Genomic DNA, 22,769 nt, shown 5'->3' with positions numbered 1-22,769 from the left:
GTCTTAGTTGAGAAAGTTTTGAGATCCTTGTCTACTAAATTTGAACCCAAAGTGTCTACCATAGAAGAAAAGCAGTATCTACAGAATATCACTATGACGCAGCTTCACGGAATCTTAACTACTTTTGAAATGAGAAAAGGAGGACCATCAGATATGAGAGAAGCCGCATTTAAAGTATCAACAAAGGGAAAATAAAAAATTAATAAATCAGGATAGATTTCAGAAGAAGAATATGAGGTAAATTTTGTCAAGAAGCTTCAATGGGGTTCTGGAAGGTTCAAAGGTAAGCTACCTTTCAAATGTTTTTCTTGTGGTAGAGTTGGTCATTACGCTGCTAGATTCCCTCATAACAAAGGAAAGATGTCTGAAGAAGGTAATAGAAGTTATTATACTCATGATAATAGTGATGAAACATCCAATAGTGATGAAGATAACCAAGAAATTAAACTTCTCATGGCATGTGAAAATAATGACGTAGAAAAAGAAGAAGTTACCAGTTTAAAAGTTCAACTGGAGATAGTAACCAGAGTAAGGGAGCAGCTGCAGGTTGTAGTAAAAGATCAGAGCATAACAATCCAGAGACTTGAATCTAAGATCCTCTCTCTAAAATAAGATCTTGAGGAATCAAAGAAGAAGAACAAAGAAGCTCTTGAAGAACAAGAATGTGAAGTGCTCGAATTAAGGCAACAAGTGGAAAAAGGAAGAAAAGCTTAAGAAAACATAAAGAAGCAATATATGGAAAAGGAAGAACAACATCAGGTAGAGGTAAATATCTTAAAAGGTAAATTAAAAGAAAAGGATAAACTGTTATGATTTCAAGACAATACTAAGATTTTGGATGATATTCTTAGTAGTCAAAGATCCCCTGCTATCAAAACTGGTCTTGGTTTTTATGAAACTGTTGAAGGTGAATCTAGTTCACAGGGTGAGGTAAGGAACTCTAATGCAAAACCTGAAATTATCAACAAGGAGATAAGAGGTCAACCCCAGCAACAACCAAGGAAATAAATTCTTCAAAGAAAATCTTTTGCTCCTAACTATGGAAGTGATAGACGGTTATTTCCTCCGATGAATAATGTTGAATGTTATGAATGTCATAATCTTGGACATGTTGTGTAGAAGTAGAATGGTTCAAGACCATCACATAGAAATATCATCACATTCTAGGTACTTTAAGGGATATTGTTTTGCTTGCAATATGTTTGGTCACAAATCTATTGATTGCAATAAAAGGAATATGAAACATGTAAGATGTTATGCATGTAACAAGTTTGGACACAAAGTAAAGGAAGGCAGGAGAAAAATTTGGACACCAAAGCAAAAGGAGCATACATCATCTCAATCCTAGGTATTGAAGAAAATGGAATTAGTGTCAGAAACATGTGGCATAACTCAGTTGGTAGACATAACAAACCCAGGGGAAGCTGAAAGTGTAAACCTTCAGTATTCCAATTTTCATACGTAGCTATTATGAAGAGAAGTTGCGTATATACATGAGTTAAAGGATGCAGAGTTGCGTATATGGAGCTCTAAAAAAAAAGCAGCAGGACAGACGTAGGAAAAGAAGCCTGATATGTTTCGGTCATGGTATATGGTGGTTGGCATAGGTTCAAGGGGAGCATATACTTCTAATAATGCATTGTTGGCATTATCTTAGAAGATATTGGTACAAATTCATAGCTGTTTTGATTCAGGTGGAACTGGTTCAGGGGGAGATCATGGTTACTGGTCTAGATGCTAATTGATAGATGTTGGTGTATGATAGCTGCTGATGAATATCATGGTCTTGTTTAGGTCTTTGATCTATGTTAAAAATGTCATGTATATCTTTTAAAGACCCATGAGTCATATGATGTAATTTCTAACCCCACTATGCATGGGAAGGATGATGTAATTTCTATTCCAATCATATATAAACATTTGGTATATCCCCACTTGGTTGGGTGGATGAGTCAAAAATGGTGTATCCCCACTTGGTTGGGAGATTGATGTATGTATGAGTCATTGGTGATAGGAAAGTCACACTCACTTAGTTGAGTTGTAGAGTCATGTTATTCTTTTGAAAAATATTTTTTTGCAGATTTCAGCATGTACTCAAGGGGAGTATGGAGAGCATAATGTATATCAAAGGGAGAGAATGTCTTGGTCCACGCTTTCCCCTTGATGTCAAAGGGGGATAGTGACTTGGTGTGGTTGTTGCCATCAAGTCCAAAGGGGGAGATTGTTGGCATTATGATACAGGTGTTGTCCTTGATGGCAACTCACTCAGATGACACATCACAGTATAGCAGGTAAACAACAAAGAATGAAGAAATAAAGGTATAAGCAGGTTCACCATTAACCAAGTTGCATATACACACAGGTTCACTGTATACAAATTCACGTATAAAAAAATGTATACACAGGTTCACCATTGACCAAGTCGCATATACATGCAAGTTCACTATATACAAAGGCGCGTATAACATACACACGCACTTTCACAAAAGGAAAGGCACGTACATGTTGGAAAACTAAGTTTTGGTCCGTGGTATTTGGTCCATGGTATTTTGGTATTAATGCATGGTATTTGGTGCCAGGTATTGACCCCAGGTATTGGGTCCAAGGTATCGGTCCTATGTGATTTTGGACCATGGTATTAAGACAGGCCTAAACCTATATAAGGATAAGAAGATCATTCGGCCAAAGTGAAAGTGTGAAAGTGATGAATATCTGATGAAGTGTGAGATCTAGTATGCTGGTTATGGGATTGTGATGCTTCTCTTGATCTGAGCCAAGGATGCAGCTATGCCGTTGATGATGGATGATGGATAGGGATCATAAGGCTTGGAATGTATTATCATTATGTGGTTTGATCATGGATAAACTAGATCTAAATTATTAACGCATGTTTTGTTGTATAAATGTTATGATCTGGGTATGATTGATGTCTGGAATAGCTGCAAAGTTATGAGTAAATATTTGCAGATCTGTACGTGGGTTCACTTTGGTAAAAGCGCCTACACATGCTTGTTTGGCTCATCAGAGTAGCGTATCCAGTATGAAAATTGGATGAAACGTGGCCTTCATATATTGGTGTTGTGTTCCAGGAGTATCCAGTCTGAAAAATTATGAAACGTGGCCCTTGGAGGAAAGAGTGAAGGTTGTAGCCTTCTGTAGGTCAGCGCCTACATACTAGTAAATATATCGGCTAGTACAAGAGCCAGGGTGTTGTGGCTCCCTTCCAATAGTAGCTGGAAAATGAGAGAAGGTTGTAGCCTTCTATAGGTGGGTGCCTACGTACTGGTATGAGCCTACGCCAGTACAAGATTGTAAACAGGTTTTTCTTATATTAAAGGAAGACGGTAGCAGGTGGCTTTTGTCCCACATTGGATTTCCACCTTATATCATGGTCTTCATGTGTGTTTCTTATGTGTGATGATCTGTCTTGTTTTACTACACCTGTTTACTATTTATATGGTTAATGAAGTTCTGATGCACTGATTAAAGATCAACATATAATGGATTAATTGAATCATAAGTTTACTGAATATATGCTAGTTGCATTAAACACAGTTGTGTGTACACACAGGCTCCCTTAACTGAAGTAGCGTATATGAATCTGATTATGGAAATGAAAAAGTTAGTGATTTGCTAATACTAATTGACCCCCTCCCCTCAATATTATTTCCAACAATGAAGGTCAAGGTGACAACATGTGTGCAAGTGATGGAAATCTTATGAATAGTTAGATCTGAAGAAAATATGCATGTAATGGGATATTGATGCTTTGCTTGATCTAAACTAAGTATTCACCCAAGAGTTTGATGATGGATAAAATCCAATAGATTTGAGATGAAAATCATGATTATGAGATGTTTTGTGTTAATGTGTGACTTTTCTATGTATTCTGAGATCTGGGCATGCCTGATGTTTTGTGTTGTAGCGAAGATTTGGTTCTGAATTTCCAGTTATGTACGTGGGTTTTATAGCCTACAAGGCATGTGTACACACTAGTGTTATTTTGGTAAGTCCCGTACATGTGGGTTTGTTTCCTTTAAAGCACATACACACATGGATATTCTTTGGAGAAAGTGCATACAAAAAATAGGGTTTTGATGAAAATGGTGTCTGATCAGTTTAATCAGTTTTAATGTGTTTCTTTTATCTGCAATTGAAGTGTTCTTGATACTCTAGGCTTAAATAATGATGTTTTGATTATGGATTTATTTATTTAAGAATGTTGATGTTACTTTCTATTTAAGTTCAGTGAAGGTTTTGTGGTTGTTTCAGAATGAGGTAGTAGATTTGAGTAAGATTCAGTGTTTGTTTCAGAATGACAATGGTTCAGTTTTCAGTTTTGAGTGGTTGAAGATCTGTACGCGGGTATTCTTCATGAAAAGCACGTACAAATGCAAGTTTGATAGTGCAAAGTAGAATACATATTTTGATAGATGGTTAATTAGGGTTTACAGTAACATAATTTGGTTTTTGTGATGTGCAGTATGTTGTTGGATATTCTAGTTATAGTGATCTGAATGCTCTAGTTGGTTGAGTTTTTGGTTAATTTATGAGTTGAGTTTCACAGATTGGTTGCTTAAGTTGGGTCAGAGATTGATGATTGAGTTACAGTGCTAAGTTTCAGTTTTATAATGCGTATTAAGCTTAAATGTTGGTAGTGGGTCTAGTCTGAAAATTTGATGAAATGTGTCCTACAAGTTATGATGTGTTGTAGCAGGTGGATCCAGTATGAAAATTTATGAAACGTGGTCCCCGGAGATGAGGGAGTTGGAGCTTCATTCCAGTGGTAGCTGGTAAATAATATTGATGGGGTTGGAGCTCCCTTCTAGTAGGAGATGGATTTAGAGGGTGAAGGTTGTAGCCTTCTTTAAGTGGGTGCCTACGTACTAGTATGATTCTGTGATAATACAATATTGTAAAATATTTTCTTTATATTAAAAAGAAGATAGAGACGACAACAACAGGTGGTTTTTTCCTACATTGGGTTTCCACCTTAAATCCTGGTGTTCATGTGTGTTGCTTATGTGGGATGGTTTATTTTTTTCTTACTTCACATGGTTATTGTCCATTTAATGTTTAATAAAGTACTAATGCACTGGATCATAATAAATAAAAAAATGAATTAACTGCTAAGTAAGTTTATTGGATATACACTAGTTGTCTTAAGAACAATCACATACACACACGCGTTCCCCTCTGTAAAGTTTCTTATACAAAATAGGAAATGAAATTGAAAGGTTTATTGTTTTGAAAATATTCATTCACTCCCCCCCCAGTATTTTTCCCAACAATTGGTATCAAAGCCAAGTTCTTTGGTAGAAGCTCGATTACTTGAAGGAGATCTGTCAAGACAATTGGTAAGAAGAAAAAGAAGAAAGAAACTCAAAGGAAGAAGATAGTAAATGGAAATAGATATTCAGAACAATTATCAGGTATGGACTTTTTTTCTAAATGTGTTCCATTTCCTTGTTTATGCAAAAATGATAGTGATCAAGAAGATGCGTTTGATCAAGGCTGTCAATTACTTATGGAATTTGAAGATGAGTAAGATGATAATCTCATGGATGCCCTTGAAGAAAAGGATATTTTTATTGAAGAAATATCTCAGCTTAAGATTGGTTTAGAAGAAGTTAAATTAGCATAAGAAACTTTAAAGAAACAAATCATGGTGAAAGAAGAGCATAACAAGAATATAGAATGTGAAATAGTCAGTCTAAGGAAATAACTTGAGAAAGAAAAAAGTTGTAATCTTAAATTTTCTAAAGGATTTGAAACCTTGGTTGAAATCATCAAGGTTCAATGCTCACCTATTATAAACACAAGTCTTGGATATTGTGAAGAAACATCAAAGAATGTAAAGTCTTCTAAAAACATAGGAAGCTACCTCAATGCAGTAAAAGGAAGAAGGAAACATTACTCCGTCCTATAGCAAAATAATAAAGGACCAAATATAGAAACAAGAAGCTATCTCAATGCAGTAAAAGGAAGTAGTCAACATCTCTCCATCCTACAGAAAAATAATAAAGGACCAAATACCTCCCAGGTAAACTCTTCTTGGTTCAATCAAAATAAAAACACTAGAAGGTACTATGCTCTAGACAGTTATACTTTAATGGACAATGATTTTCTTGTCACAATTTTGGTCATAAGGTTGCTCAATGTGTTTCTTACAAAACTATCATGACTAGGGAAGCAAGAAAACAAAAGAATGATAAATACTCTCACAATGCCTTCTCTCCTCTTTAATATGAAACTAAATGCTCCCTTTGCAATAACTTTGGGCATAAGGAATCTAATTGTAGGAGCGAAGGATGATCAATATCTCAAGATAAGCAAATGGAAACAACATCTAAGGTATGAAAGAAGAAAACCATTGAATCTGAGAACTGTGGTCTAGCTTTATATGCAGGGGATCAAGAAAATATGTGGTACATTGATAGTGGATGCTCAAAACACATGATAGGTGATAAATATAAGTTTATGTATTTTAATGAAATAAATAATGAAAAGAACGTAACCTTTGGAAACAATACACCTACTGCTATAAAAGGAAAATGAAATATTATGTTAAAAGAAAAGGTTAATGCTGGAAATGTTTTATTTGTTGATGGATTGAAGCATAACTTGTTAAGTTTCAGCTAGATGTGTGATCAAGGAAATGAAGTTTTTTTCATATCAAAGAAATTTTTTTGTTCGAAGTCTCGATACAGGAAAGACCGTAATAAAAGGAACAAGAATTCGAGGTAATGTATATGTCTTAGTAGGCAATCTTGAATAGTGTTACTTAAGAAAAGAAGAAGAAGGTTGGTTATGGAACAAAAGATTGGGACATCTAAACTTAAGTCAATTACATAAGTCAAGCAAGCGAGGAGAAATTCGTGATTTTCTAAACATATCTTTACCAGAAAATACCATATGAAAATCATGTCAATTTGGTAAGCAAACCTATGTACAATTCAATGCCAAAGAAGGCTATGCAAATAGATCTCTTGAACTTATTCATACCGATTTATGTGGGCCAGTAAAGCATAGGTCACATAGAGGTGAAAAATATTTCATCTTATTTATTGATGATTTTACTAGAATGTGTTGGATTGGTTTACTAAGGTATAAAGATTAAGCATTTGACAAATTTAAAGTATTCAAAGCTTTGGTAGAGAATGAGTTAGACTTGAAAATAAAATGTCTTAGATTTGACAGGGGAGGAGAATACATATCAAATGATTTTTTTGACTTTTGTGAACAACATGGCATCAAGAGGCAGTTTTCTATAGCAAGGACTCCTCAACAAAATGGGGTAGCAGAAATAATGAATAGAACAATTCAACAAATGGCATGTGCCATGCTTGATGGGTCTAGGACATCTCGTATCTTCTGGGGTGAAGCAGCACATACAATATAAATATTCTTAACAAAGCTCATATCCATGTGAATAGTGATAAAATGCCTTATGAACTTTGGTACGGTAAACCCCCAACTGTTAAGCACTTCAAAGTTTTTGGAAGTAAGTGTTACATAAAGAATAATAATGATAAACTTGGAAAGTTTGAAGCTCGAGCTGATGAAGGAATTCTTCTTGGGTACTCCTCTAGAAGAAAAGGATATAAATGTTACAATAAAAGACTTAAAAATATTGTTGAATGCATTGATGTTGTGATTGATGAAGCATCCACGGGTATCAAAAAGGAAGCACCAATAGATGACGAAGATCCTCTTACATCTATCCAAATTAATGAGGAGGAAATCAATGAAGCATCAGATGAAGGAAGTGTCAATACAAAAGAGTCAGAAAAGACTCCATCAAGGTATGTTCAGAAAAACCATCGAGAATCTCAAATTCTAGGTGGTAAGGAATCTGAAATAGAAAGTAGAATAAATCTTGTTGGAACTACCAGCCATCTTGCCTTATTATCCACAACTGAACCACAAAATTTAAATCAAACTAGCAAATATGAATGTTGGGTTAATGCTATGCATGTGGAACTTGAACAGATAGAAAAAGAATCACACTTGGGAATTAGTTCCTAGACCTCATGGTAAGAATGTTATTGGGACAAATTGGGTTTTTAAAAATAAATTAAATGAGAATGGAGAATTAAGTAGAAATAAGAAAGACTCATTTTCAAAGGTTATTCTCAACAAGAAGGAATAGACTTTGAAGAAAAAAATTCACCTATAGCCAGACTTGAAGCCATAAAAATGTTTCTCATCTTTTCAAGCTTTTGTAATTTCAAAGTCTATCAAATGGATGTTAAAACTACATTTTTGAATGGGGACCTAGAAGAAGAAGTCTATATTGAACAACCTGAAGGGTTTATTCTAGGAAATGATGAAAAACTTCTTTGCAAACTCAAGAAGGCATTATATGGGCTAAAACAAGCCCCTCATGCATGATATTATCACCTTGATAAATATATTCAACAACAAGGCTTCACTAAGGGGTATGAAAATAGTAACCTATATATAAATGTGGATGATGGTAAACTTTTACATGTTATTGTTTATGTGGATGACATCATATTTGGTAGCAATGAAGGATCCATGAGTCAAAGGTTTTCTTCTGTCATGCAACAATAATTTGAAATGTCTTTACTTGGTGAACTAACACACTTTCTTGGTTTAAAAGTACAACAAGCAAATAATGGCATCTTCCTCTCCCAAACAAAGTACCTTGAGCAAATTTTAAAGAAATATGGAATGGAGTATTGTAAATTGGTCTACACACCCATGGTGACAGGCTGTAGTCCCATTTCACATGATGATTCTCCCGCAATCAACCAACCATAATATAGATCCATGATTAGAAGTCTATTTTATCTTTTAGGAAGAAGACCAAATATCATGCATGTAGTTGGGATTGTTGGATGATTTCAAGCCAATCCAAAGGAAACTCATCTTCAAGCAATCAAAAGAATCTTCAAACATCTACAAGGAACTCAATAATTTGGTTTATGGTATCCCAAAGATGAAGATCTTACTCTTCATGCTTATACAAATGCAGATTGGGCACGAAAATTGGATGATAGAAAAAACACTAGTGGAGGAGCATTCCATATGGGGCCTCACTTGGTATCATGGTTCAGTAAGAAATGTGGTGTATGTTAGCATCCCCTACATTTCTTTGCGTGCTTTGCACTCCCTAGCACACCCTAGTATTCTCTGACATGCCCTGGCACTCTAGCATGCCTTGGCACTGCCTAACATATAACCTTGTCACTCCCTCCTTAGAACATTTGGAACTCGTTGATACTCCCTATCACACACTCTTATCTCTTCATTTCCATGCATTTTGAACTAGTTTTCCCTTGTGTTTTTGTGGCATTCCCTAACATTTATTGGCACACATTGACAAACCTTGTCACATGGCCCATCTTGGTATGTTTCCTTGGCACTACCTAACATATCTTATCGCTCCCTCCTTAACACACCTATAACTCACTAGCACTCCCTGTCACACACTCTTATTCATTCATTTCCATGGATTTGAAACTACTGATCCCTTTTGTTTCCTTGGAACTCCATAACACTCCATGGCATGCATTGGCACACCCTAGCACCTGGCACATCTTGGCATGTTTCCCTGGCCTATAGAATGCCTTCGCACTGCCTACCATACCTTGTTACTCCCTCAACACACCTGTATCTCACTGACACTTCCTGTCACAAACTCTTATTTGTTCATTTGCATGCACTAATTTGACCTAGTGCTCCCTTGTGTTTCCCTAGCACTCCCTAACACGTCCTAGCACACAACATTTAGATGGCCACGTAATAGACATAAGGATGTTAGTACTGTGAAATTCCAAATGGGAAAACCATCATTTCATGGGAATTTTATTATGCTCAAGAAATTGCTAGAAAGGTTGAGATATGCAATCTAATCAAAGTTTTTGGTGCATTCTTACTCACTGACTCCTGTTGTAGCGGCTACAACCACCTTCCAAAATTATTCCTTAGCCTGTTTTGGAGTCTCCCTACCAACCTTACACAACACTTTGACTTGCTTCATCAAGTACTCAAGCTTCAGTGCTTTCCTCGTAAAAAGGAAGTCTATCGAACACAGTTGATCCATTCCCCTCACAAGTTGCTCACCCGGACTTGGTCCAGATGTAGGCTGAGCAATTTGCCTTTGAAAATTGCACATTTCTAGAGAGAAACTAGCCTTCCCTCTAGGAATTGCGCAATCCTTTCTAATAGACTGCTGGGCTCCAAGATTGCGTAATACTGCTAGCCAACCCTCCCAGTAGGATTTTCGCAAATTTTCCCAGCAACAGGTTGTTCAGCCCAGGATTTGCACGAATCTAGGCAAAATTTAGCTGCTCTATCTAGAAATTGTGTAATCCCCTTGGGTAGTCAACGAAATGTGCATTTTTCTCCAGCATTCAAGCAGTCTCTTGCATGTGCAGCTGAGTTGACCAGTTTCCTCTGGGACTAAGCAAAACAGACTTGCATGCATGGGCTACTTCTCCCAAGGAAGCATACAAAGGAATCCCTTGTTTCAAGGATCTATGTTTAGTAGTTGGAGGTTACATGCAAGGAGAAATTCTTAAACCTCCCACCAAGTGTCGCTTCCCCTAGATTCATGGCATGCACATCACAACCACGATGTTATCAAAGCTCATCAACCGGATGCTGTAGAGCTCATTCCTCACATCAACCTTGTAGCTCTGACATCCCACATCATAGCTAAGAGTAGTCAGCACATTCACCTCAGCTGTTTTGGTGTAAGCCCACTTCCCATGCATTGTGTTGTATTTTTTCCATTTTTTGTGTTTTCTCTTATGGGACTATTGTCTTCTTGATTTCTTTGAATTCTTGTTGTCGTTTACATGTATACTAGCTTGTCCTAGTTCTATTTCAGTTTTCATTGCTATCTCATTGTTGTCGCATGCATGAAACTATTTTGCATGGACGTTCGCCCAACCAGCGAACTGCCTCAGCCACATGCATGTTGATCTATTTATTGAATCTTTCATTCATGTTTTTTGTGCACTATCAACAACTTCTCCTATCACTTAGTGTCACCATGAATTTATTGTCTTAGTTGCTTTTAGTTGCCCGTCGACGAGTCGGGCCAACCTTGGCCCAGACTCTACCTTCAGCAAGGCTACATTACGCAATATGGGGAGGGAAGGCTCACATTCCTCTCCATATTTGTGCATTTATGCCCAACATTTGCCTCTAGGACTATTTTGCAAATTTCTAGAGGATAGTGTCTACTTGGCCCAAGAGATTGCTCAAATCTGTCCCCTAAGTCAGCAATCCTTCCCAGCTGGAATTGCGCATTACGAAATTCTAGCAGTCAGCAACCAGACTGGACCGTGCATTGTGTAGTTCCAGTAGCCATCTAGTCTCCCTAAAGCCTAGATTGCGCCTTGAACAGTCTTGGTAGTCGGTCTCTCGACCTCCCAGTCAAAATTGCACAACCTTCTTGATCATTCACCTAGGTATGTTGCAAGTTAGTTCTCAGGTTCCTTTTGGTTTTCAACTGACAGATTGCTTGCTATGAGTGTTTCCATGTCTCCAAGTATCGCAAGTGTTCATCTACCTCTCAGCAGTATAGGTATAATGGCTTCCTGGAGAGTAAAGATGAAGACACCATTCAGAGCACGCTTGGGGATGTAGTCGATCAAGTGTTTATGAGATTTCCTACTCACGAAGACATCAAGTTGTTCATAGAAAAGGACAACAATCAACATCATGAACAACAGCTACAGGAAGCATACCAAATGCAGCAAATGAAAGAGGAAGGTTGTGGACAACACAAAGGCAAAACAAAGTTGCAATATCAAACATATCCACTGATAATGAAAGCAATTTTGGAGACTCAAGCTATGAGGTGATGGTGCGACATGAAGGTCGTACGAATACAAAGAATGAAATTAAGAAGGAGTTTCATGTGCCGAAGCATAAACTTAAGGAAGAAAATGAAGCTGCACAGATAGACGAATGAGTTGCAGTAGGATCAGGGACAACAGTGCACATAAGGTGCACTCACAAATGAGACTGTGCTCGTGCAAGTAAAAGACCCATCCCAATAGCTAACACAGAGCAGACATGGTGAGTAGTGTTGTCGATCACATGTAAGTGATTCAACAAAATGCATGTCCTTAGGCGTACACATGCAATCCAACCCATTCAACAAACGCACCAAGGTGAAGATAGGAAGAAAGTCCATCTAGGGCTGAACATGTACTTTGGCAAGTTGATGTGCATGACCACCAGCACAAACTTGAAGATCAGCATGGACATTATCCGTTAGTGTGTTTCCATTTCAGCTGCACCCAAGAAGACCTTGTGCATGTTGGCAGACGAGTTGGATGAAGGAGTTGAACCATGCACCGGGTGCAATGGAGGCAAGAATTCGCTTCAACAAAATGTCACCATGAGGTGCATGCACACCATCATGGACGACCAAGCTTGGCATTAGCTCACCACCTTCACCATCACAAGCATGTCAAAGAGTTGGTCTCATCACATCAGAACAATTTGTCAGTGATGTCCTGCTTGGCTTTCTCAAGCCATGTTGTCCCACATGAGTACATGTGCATTGTAATGTTGAGTCACGTCAAATGTAAGTCAAGAGTCAATAGTTGGATGTAACAGTCTTGGAGTAGGTGAAGAGTCATGAGGGTAGTTGAACTGTTACAAAGGGGAATTTCAAGGGTCACCCCACCCTTTGCTATAAATAGTCCCTCATAACTCATTGTACAGGCTTTTGGTCAGCCAAGCTTCTACTAAGACTATCTTGAAGAAGGCTTGGACAATATTTTAACGCGCCTTTGCTTCTCCACTACATGGAGCTAGTACATCTCTTTGGAGTAGAAGGCGGATGTGGCTATAACATTCCATTGTTTGGGCTAGTAGGTTTACGTGGCGTATTGTATGATTGTGACTTACACTTCTTTATATAATAAGAGCCAACACATTTTCATGCATATATTGTTATTGTAGTTGGACTGCTCCAATTGCCTTAATGATATATGTTGTTTAACTTACGTACTTGTGTATGAACTGATTTGTATGCAATTATATGAATCTTGTTGTTAATGTGTTTCATATGTTGTTAATGTTGTCACCATCCATGTCGACTGCTCTACCGAACATCAGACAGACCTTTCACATGAACTTTTCTATAACAACTATCACACTTGTCTCAGACTGATCTGTGAGTGTGGTTCATGTTATCTTACCTTGTCTGTTGTGATTGTCGCATCCGAGTAGACTTCTCCACTGGAAGCTATGTATGTCCTTTGTTTTGTGTGTTCCTAGCCAAGTTGGGACTACTCCCTTTCAACCTAGAACTCACCTTCACCTTCCTCTCCCTTCGAAGTGTTAGAACCTCTCATACACCTTCCTTGACTCACTACATCAGTCGCACCCTTGCTACTGACAAAGTTATCTTACTTACCTCTGTGTGACATCACGGTCAAGGCATTACCTTACGACCCACTCCTAGGACTCCTACACCAAGCGGTCTAAGGTCTAATTGGGACTTGTTACCGGGGAGATCCCCTTGACATGTTGGGGGTCCAGCACTATCAACAACTCACTATCACACACATGTTGTCTAAAGAGGCACAAAAAGTGTGAAATGCAGCTTAGAAAGGCTGATATATGCAATGTAATCAATGTTTTTGGTGCATTCTTACTCACTAACTCCCTATCACACACACGTTGTCTAAAGAGGCACAAAAACTGTGAAATCCAGCTTAAGATCTGTAATTGATTAGTAATTTTACCTAAGGATATGTGGAAGACATCCTTCAAGATGTGACAAGGACTGCTTGCATGGCCACTAATGTCATTAAGTGTTACCAATTATGGCCTTGCAACATTCACGAGATGATGAAAAAAAGTTCTATAACCACATCTTTACTCAACTCTAATTGTGTACTTATACATATTACTTTTCAGTCGGAACTAGGATGAATAAACCAAGTGTTTTGCAATGCATGACAAGTTATTTTTGAACATGAAGCAGTGTGCATTTGGGTAGAAGAAACTTGATTATCTTGGATTTTTGTGTGAACCACGATGGACTAAGCATAGATCAAATGAAGTGTTCAACCATTGTTATTCAGCCACAACGAAATATCAACCTGACCTACAATATTTCAAGCAAATGATGAACTATCTCAGGAATTATATTGCATAGTTTCCCCATGGCATGCATCCTCTCAATGATTACAAGCACCTACGATATGAAATCAGAAGATTACTAATTTTTTTCTACAGCTTGGTTTGAGGTGTCCTAACATAGATCACAGTATTTATGGTTACATGTGAATGATGTAGTTATCTTAATTGTGATTCATGTGGATGATTTGATTATCACTAGAAATAATGGTGATTCAATTTAAGTCTAAAGTCACAATTAAAAGATACATTTGAAATGGCTAACTTAGATTTGTAGCATTTATTTCTTGGCATCAAAGTTATGTAATTGCATGATAGTATCTTCATTCGGAGCCAAAGTGTGCTTTGGATATCCTGAAGATATTTAAAATGGATTATCTGTAAGCCTCATTCTACTCCATTTCAATCAGAAGCTAAGACGACTAAGGATTGTGATTCTTTGAAAGTCAATTTGTTGGCAGTCTCATTTATTTGAATCATAGTCAACTTTATATTGCCTTCACCATTAGTCGAGTCTCTAGGTTCATGTAGGATTTGATGGAAAGGCATATGAAGACTAGAAAGAGGGAGTATCAATATATTGAAGCTAAATATCAAGTTTTCATTAAGTATTCAACAAAAATTCAAATCAATTGGTCAAATATACAAACACTAATCTGTCAAAAAGGGAATTATACTATATAATCCTCATTGGAAATACACAATGTAATCTTCTTTGTCTTCAGACTTGCTCACTACTTGGTTTACTTTGCATGTGGTAGCCATACCACTCGCAACTAAATTCCCAAACTATGTTGATGGTAAAGGTTCAGCCCAATACTCTAATACTACCAACCAAACAAAACTCTATTTACTGCACAACACTCTAAGAATCCCAACCACACCAAACTCTATTTTTTTCACACAAATAGCTATAACTATGCCCAATCACAAAGCCAACAATTAAAATAGAAGAATATATATCCCAAGCAATTTGTTAAGGATTCAAGCCCAGCATTGCAACCATTTATGAATACACTCATTTACCTACAGAGATGTGTATCTAAATTTGCCAATGTGGTTGTTGTAATAGATGTAACCGAGCATATACTAAGACCTATAGCTATAGGTGGAATTCCAAAAAATGCACATGGTTCCTATCTCAGACAGAGTATTAACTTTTATATGATGTTGTAAGATGTGGAATATAAAACATTCAAGAAATTAATTTAACCCAACAACCAGTCCAATAGATAATTTGTGGAGTACCACTAGCTAGCATTGCAATTAGGTTTATTTTAATTGTTAGATAGCCACTAGGGCGTATGTTCTTGTCATCAACCACCCTCTTGTTCATATCACAAGAGAGATGAGAAGGATTGAATGGAACCATCAACAAACCCTAAATCAACATTAACCATAAGTATATCATAAGGAGAAGAGGAGATGAACCCATGATTAAGAGAAACATAAGATATGGTAGCATTCGATTCTTTTATGGTACTGTCATACACGAAATTTTTATGATACTATGACAAAAAAGTCTGGAAATCTATGTGGCTCTATGGCACTTCTATATGGTTCATAACACATCTGAAGTATTATATCATTGTGGAATGAAAACTCTTTTCCATATATATTTTTGTGAATTACAAATGTTTCCAAGGAGATCTACATAAACATGGCATCGTGACAGATTCAAGGAATCCAAGGCATCCAAGGCAGCCAAATTTTCTGAAGATGACAGATTGGCAAATAAGACGGTGGTCTGAACTAATAAAAAAGGATAAAGGAATATGACTTGCTGGTTAATATTTGTAAGGACCCACACTTATGGAGCCACAACCTAGTCTAGGCATTAATAAACCTTTATTATTGCATGCATATTGCCATTATCATTAGCGATGGCGATATTATGCCTTGGGGTGATGCAGTGATTTAGAAAGCATTGTGAACATGATGATCACAGTGAGGTCCATGCTGGCAACATGGACACCTAGTCAGTTGAAATGATAGGCTGCAGCTACATGCTTTTATATATAATTTTTTAACTGTGTTCAGCTTGGCACTCGGCTAGGGGTTTTACAATTCTAAGATATGATTTCAGTTTTCTTGTTGTCCACATTTCGAGGATGGAACTTCCAAGTAGGGTGAGGGAGGAGTCATTCCTATTGGCATCTCTATAAATTTTCTTACCATTTAAGGTAAGGAGCTCCAAGGAATTGTGGTTAGACATCTTGTACCCATATCTATTTGGAAAAGAGTTGAACTCAATGCAAGTTATTTCCCTTGTACAATTTGGAGAAGAATGGCCCATGTGGCGTGAACCATTGGAGAAAGGATTCCATGGGAGGAGTGACTAGCCATAAAAATCTCTTTGGGCATGAGAACTTCCAGTTGGAAATCATGCAAACAATTCTAGAATTTGGAATCTCACACCCATTATTGCTTTAGAAAGAATGAATGCACAATAGTCCTATAACCATCACTCTCTCTTCTTGATGCTTGTGTTTCAGAATTGCAGAGAAAAGTTGTAGCAGTGGTATTACTAATTAGATCTAGGAAACATAGAGCATGTTTTTCTACATTATAGGAAACACAAAGCATGTAATTATCTTGAACGTCGTTAGCAACCTCTGGATGTAAAGGAAAATCTAAATGCACTTTGCGTATTCAAAATAGGTCCTTGGCATTAAAGAAAGTTGCTTATTCCAGTGAAGGTTGTTCTGGCTTCAACAATATTTTATGATGTTAAGGGGTTTGTAAGGTTCATTTCTTCAAATTGACTCAACTTTGAATCAACTTTGGAGGACCATTAACTCCATGAATATATATAACAACCAATTAATTTCATATCCCTTGAGTAGATCTACATGTTAGAACAATGTATATGACAGATCCGAACTAATAACAAACCAAACATGCTACGAAACACATCCAAACCAGCGATCTCTGATCCCGGTATCTTTGAGGCAAACATCAATTAGGTCATTTTCTCTCAGGCATCCGAAGGTTACATCTCCCTATAATGTACAAAATTCAGTATGAAAACATACTTCTAAAATTCAAGGCATCTATGATGACATTACTAAAGACGTCCAAATCTAGTAACTCATCCAAATCTAGTAACTCTTCTCTGTTGAAAAATGTGAGTTCTTGTGGACATCTCCTATGGACAAAAAAATCATATGAACAACTGAAGACTCGATTTGGCATATTATCTATCGTATTGGGAAATTAAACCACCTGTTTCCTGTTAATTCATAGCAGATAAATGAACACATGTTTCAGAGCAGATAAATGAACTTGCATTGCTAAAGACACCTGTTTTAGAGCAGATATATGAAATGAACTCGCATTGCTAAAGACCAAGCTCTTCAATTTCTGAATTTTTTAAATCTAGTTTTTCTCCAAATTAATTAAATATGAAAATTTTGACCAATTTAATAACGTAAAGTTGAGATCTATTTAAAATCATATAAATTAACTACAAACAATTCACTGTTATAAAATATAGATTTATTTTTTTAATAAACTTAATGTTAAAATCTATATAAAATCACAAAAAAAAAACTTCAAATAATTCATGATTATAAAATATAAATTTACCTCTTTTCATTTCCTCTCCTCTCCCTTATCACATCCCATAACCCCTAATGTGTTTAATCCCTTAGCCAAGGAGGCCCAAGGGTGTAGTTGTAGGGGTATTGGGACCAAATTTGGGGGTTCATAACATTAGGAAAAGTAGAATTGCATGACCAAAAATGTTGTGTGGGGTTATGTTATGGTGTATTGAACAAGGAAAGGGGACACACAGGTAACATGGATGGTAGAAGTTAGAGGTAAAATCATGGTTTACTTATATCTATAATCCCAACATTAGAGAATGAGAAGGGGGCTTAGGACTTAATTTCATATGGTCTAGATGACCTAGAGGGAAGGTAGCAAGAGAAATTGATAGGGGAACCCCCAAAAGTGGTGATAAAGGGATTAGGAGTCCAATTATCACAAACCATAAGCCCTTAACCCATAACCACTAAATTCCCTATACCCTTAACCCCCAATCCATAATCCCTTAACCATGCACTCACAACTCATAACCCATAATTCCCTTGACTCATTAAATCTTAAGACACTAACCCCTAACCTATAATCCATGAACTAGCTCCTAAGCCATAGCTCCTTATCCTCTTAACCTATGACCCTTAACCCCTAACCCTTCACCACCTAAACACCTTAACTGCTAACCCCTTAACCATTAAAACGTAAATCCCCTAAATCTTAACTCCTTAACCGCTAAAATCAATTGTGTCAATGTAGAATAATATACATAAGAGATAATAAAATGATATTATCCATGTCAATGCTTTAAATAGCCTTAAATTAGCCATGAGTGGTGAGCGAGGGGGTGAATGTGGGGCATTATTGAAGTTACATTATGTTTAAATTCCTTTTACACTATGAGGTTGCTCTCCAATAGGGTTGAAGCATCATCACAAGGAAGCATGACACATTTTTGTGGGGGAACAATTAAAGTTGTAACACAATTAAAGTGATTTACACCAACTCCAATGTAAATGACATCATTGTATGTTTGTGTCAGGTTATTATAGAGGTTATTTATAGAGAATACATTCAATGTACTTAGACTTCGTCTTTTCAGGGCTTGACTCTAACATGGATTTGTACCAGGAACACTTCATGCAAATGAAAGGGGGCCTTTTTGTTTAACCACATACACACAACTAGAGTGCCAGATGTTTCCCTTCAAATCCCCCTTGGTGCATTCAAAGTGAGTTTACATTCGTGTCGAGTTGAAACTAATCATAATGATCTTCCTCTTCTTAATAACATCTTATTTTCACTTGTGCAATTGTGCTTCCAAATATGTGAACTCAACAATAAAACACACCTCAAAATACATGAATGTCTCTCAACATGTGAAAGAAGTAAACCCCTACCCGAGTCTTCCTTTTTTGGAAATTTTGGTTTTTTGTCATAAGATATCTCCTCTTCTTTGGAAAGAGGATATAAACAAGCCTTTTTATGTTTCTAAATGGAGTACTCTTCACCTATGTCCTTCTCCTTTACACCATGTGATAGAAATGCCAACTTTCTTATTCTTGGCTATGGTGTTATTCTTTTATACATGTGACCCTTGACTATGCCATGAAATCCTCCAAAATCTTGTTAAAGTATGGGAGATCCTCTTCAGGCATGAAGCTAGTGGAATGTGACAAGTTGTCCAAAATTAATCCAAATATGTAACTTGTGTCTTGGGAAATGTGAAAGGTACCCTATGTGGAAAAACATGCATAAATATTTTTGACCAAGTGCCCTAAAAGTGAAATGTTTCCGCTTGTCAATTCTACCTCTTGTTGATGATGAAACCGACACCCTAGTTGGGCAAGGCTCACAAAGTGTCACTTTGTGTCAACTCAAGGTTGTCTCTTTTGTCACCTTAGAAATGAATCCTAGGGGTGTCCTAAGGAAAAACTTTATGGGATCTTTTATGTGACTAGATCTCTAACATTGAAAACCATCTTTACATTGGATGGTTTAACATCTTGATGATACCTATCTTATTGACCACAACTTTTGTATTCATTATTGCTTTCATCGCAACACCTCCAATAGATATTGATGGTGTTCATGAACCTATTTCTAGTTGTGATAAGGGGATTAGGGGCTCCCTTATCACATCCCATAACCCCTAATGTGTTTAATCCCTTAGCCAAGGGGGCCCAAGGGTGTAGTTGTAGCTTTGTCATATGAACCCATGTGAAGCAAGATGGAATCAAAGTTCATTGAAAAACTAATGTTATGAACACTCCCACTCACCCCCTTCTCATGCCGCCTTCCACCAACCCCCACCCTCACTCTCCACCCACCCACTCCTCACCCCACCTTCCCCAACCCCACCCCTTAGGGCTGGTAATTTGAAATGAGCATAACTTTTTCATTTAAAGTCCTTTCTTATTGATTTTTTTCCTCTAATTTTGTTTTTTGTGGTTGATTTAAGCATATTTCACTATATTCAACTTGATTTCTTATAGAATTTATGGAAATTCGTCTTTAATCTTTGTATCATAAATTTTCAAGATACATAACTATTGCATTTGAGCACCAATGTGGATGCCATTTTTTTTAAATGGAATAATTTTTCAAGAAATTAATGTTATGCTATCAAATTATATTTTTAAAGACATTTTACTTGTAGATTGTAATATTCTCAATCCAAATAAGATCATAATTACAAGTATCAATTATCTCATCTCATTTAGACTTAGTATGCACACTCATAAAAATGTCAATCTCTAATAACATCTAGTGTTCTTTTTAAGAAATTCACATTTTAGATATAATGTGGAAGAAATTGAAAACTAAGCACCAATCAAATTTAAACCCACCAATATACAAATACCTCTCGAACCTAATAGTTTTATTCAAGATTTCTATCGTTGAACATGCTTCATTTTTTATCCTCGTTTACTATGCTCTTCACGGGTAATCAACCCTAATAGTTTTATTCAAGATTTCTATCGTTGAACATGCTCCATTTTTTATCCTCGTTTACTATGCTCTTTGTAGGTAATCAAGTGTAGAAAATGCCTATAGCGCCAGCCAAGGAGTCAAATGCTTGACCCAGTTGCACTCAATCTGGGAGCATCAAATGGAATGTCTCACTGCTCCTCTATGCACACTCCTCGTTCAAAACCTATCTGTGACTTTTTTCAGTTCAAAACCTATGCAAATTTCCTCCACAGGCCGTCTCTGAGTGATTCTGTCAGTAGGTGCTTAGAATGGGAGCCAAACCAAGGATTTCATAATTAAAAAGTGATTTGGGCTCAAAATGGGAGCATCAAATGGAATTTCTCGCTGCTTCTTTGTGCACGTTCCTCATTCAAAACCTATCTATGACTTTTTTCAGTTCAAAACCTATGCAAATTTCCTTCGCAGGCCGCCTCTAGATGTATCACTTACCTATCATAAGAGGAGCTATGTCTATTCATAAGAGGACCAAAAGTCTCCTAATTCTCATTGTCACCCTCATTATCTCTTAATCCACCAAAGCTTGAGATTTTCAGGGATTTTAACTAGAAAGAATCTACATAGTCGAATTTTGGATTGTCAACTGCTGAGCTACTTATATCTGAAGAATTCTTATTAGCGTCAACAAAACTTTTGTCATTGCCCCAAAACGAGTTGTTTTCATCAACAAATGGAACCTTCCACGAGCCTCCATCACCAAATGGATCACCAGAGTTGTAGGATTTATCCAAGCATTTATATTTTGATTGGAGATTTTATTCAAGGGTTTCTAACATCACTGGAGGCTTCACAAGCGGAGAAAAACCCCGATGCCTTGATCACAACGCATGGGCATGTTGCGTGCAACAATAAGATTCCCATATTCAGGCAGTAGGTTGGGTGGTTCTGGATCCAAGCCAAATGCGCAGTAGTTTGATAATGAAGGGATTGGTGTGGACGGGTTCGTAGGCACACATTACAAAAGAGCGAGCACAAAAAACACTTAACACTTATTGTTCGTTGAAGGTTGAAAGCTGAATCCTTTCATTTTGGATTTTCCAGGTATGCAATATCTTGACCTTCGACTTCACTTCAACTAGGCTTCTTACGACATACTTTTATCAACAGACCTAGCATCCCTCAGAGATCGATACAAATAGGCTAAAGGACAACCACCAATAGACCATGTCGGTGTTTTGAATGAAGACGTAGACAGTGGGAACATGGATCTCTTGCTCTTAGGTCCATAAATGCTATGGGATAGGGTGGATGAACTTGGTGAACCACTGAACTCGAATAAGGTATTTCCCAGCACCCATTTTTAGCATTATCTATTATGCTATTGGAGGAATCGTTTTATTCTAGATGAGATTTTAAGAGATCTTGGAGTTTCTGAATTTTCTCTACTATATGCAGTAATTCGACTAGAATCATCTGTTGAACCTCTATTCATCCCAACATTCTCCAACTCATGTTCATGAAGAGAAAGCTCATGATCAGTAACCTCATGAACATGGATCTGGTGCTCCTAGTGTGTGCATTACAATCCCAAAAATATCACATCTCCCCTGTAGTCTAAATCAAAATGCGTCAAATCACCTTAATAAGGGATGGTATGATGTTTAGCAATTTTTCCTTTGAGATAAAATTATATATAGAATGATGTAAAGGTTCTCAAAATTCCTCCCCAGACCACTGTGGATTACCAGGAAAAAACAGTTTTTTGAAGAAGAGCCTAGAATAGACTGAAAAGGAGGGAGGACAATGAGTTGGCTGCTAAACTTTATCTTATGTCCATTTAGAAGGGAGTCTAAGAATCGAAACGCTGGAATTGAAGAAGTTCAATCACAATCCTGAGACTTTTGTTTTTGGATGCAACCTAGACCTACAGTCCTGTCAGCAAACATTAACCTAGGATTTTACGTGATGCACTTACACATAGATTCAACAGAAAACTGGATAGCTGGGACAGGAGGGATTCCTAGTGGACGATTAGAAAGCAACAATAATGTACTATAGCTAAGGTATAGTGCAGGGTTCAAATAAAGAAGCAGAGTTGTGGGACCTCATAAGAGGGCTAGAGCTGGCTAAGGAATGGGGAGTAAGGAAGTAGGAAATGC

Source organism: Pinus tabuliformis, chromosome 9, assembly GCF_031772625.1.
Source record: "Pinus tabuliformis cultivar Carrire ecotype Pingquan chromosome 9, CPIR1, whole genome shotgun sequence".
NCBI lineage: Eukaryota > Viridiplantae > Streptophyta > Pinopsida > Pinales > Pinaceae > Pinus > Pinus tabuliformis.
The sequence above is the reverse complement of the archived record's forward strand: the minus strand, read 5'-3'. Positions refer to the sequence as shown.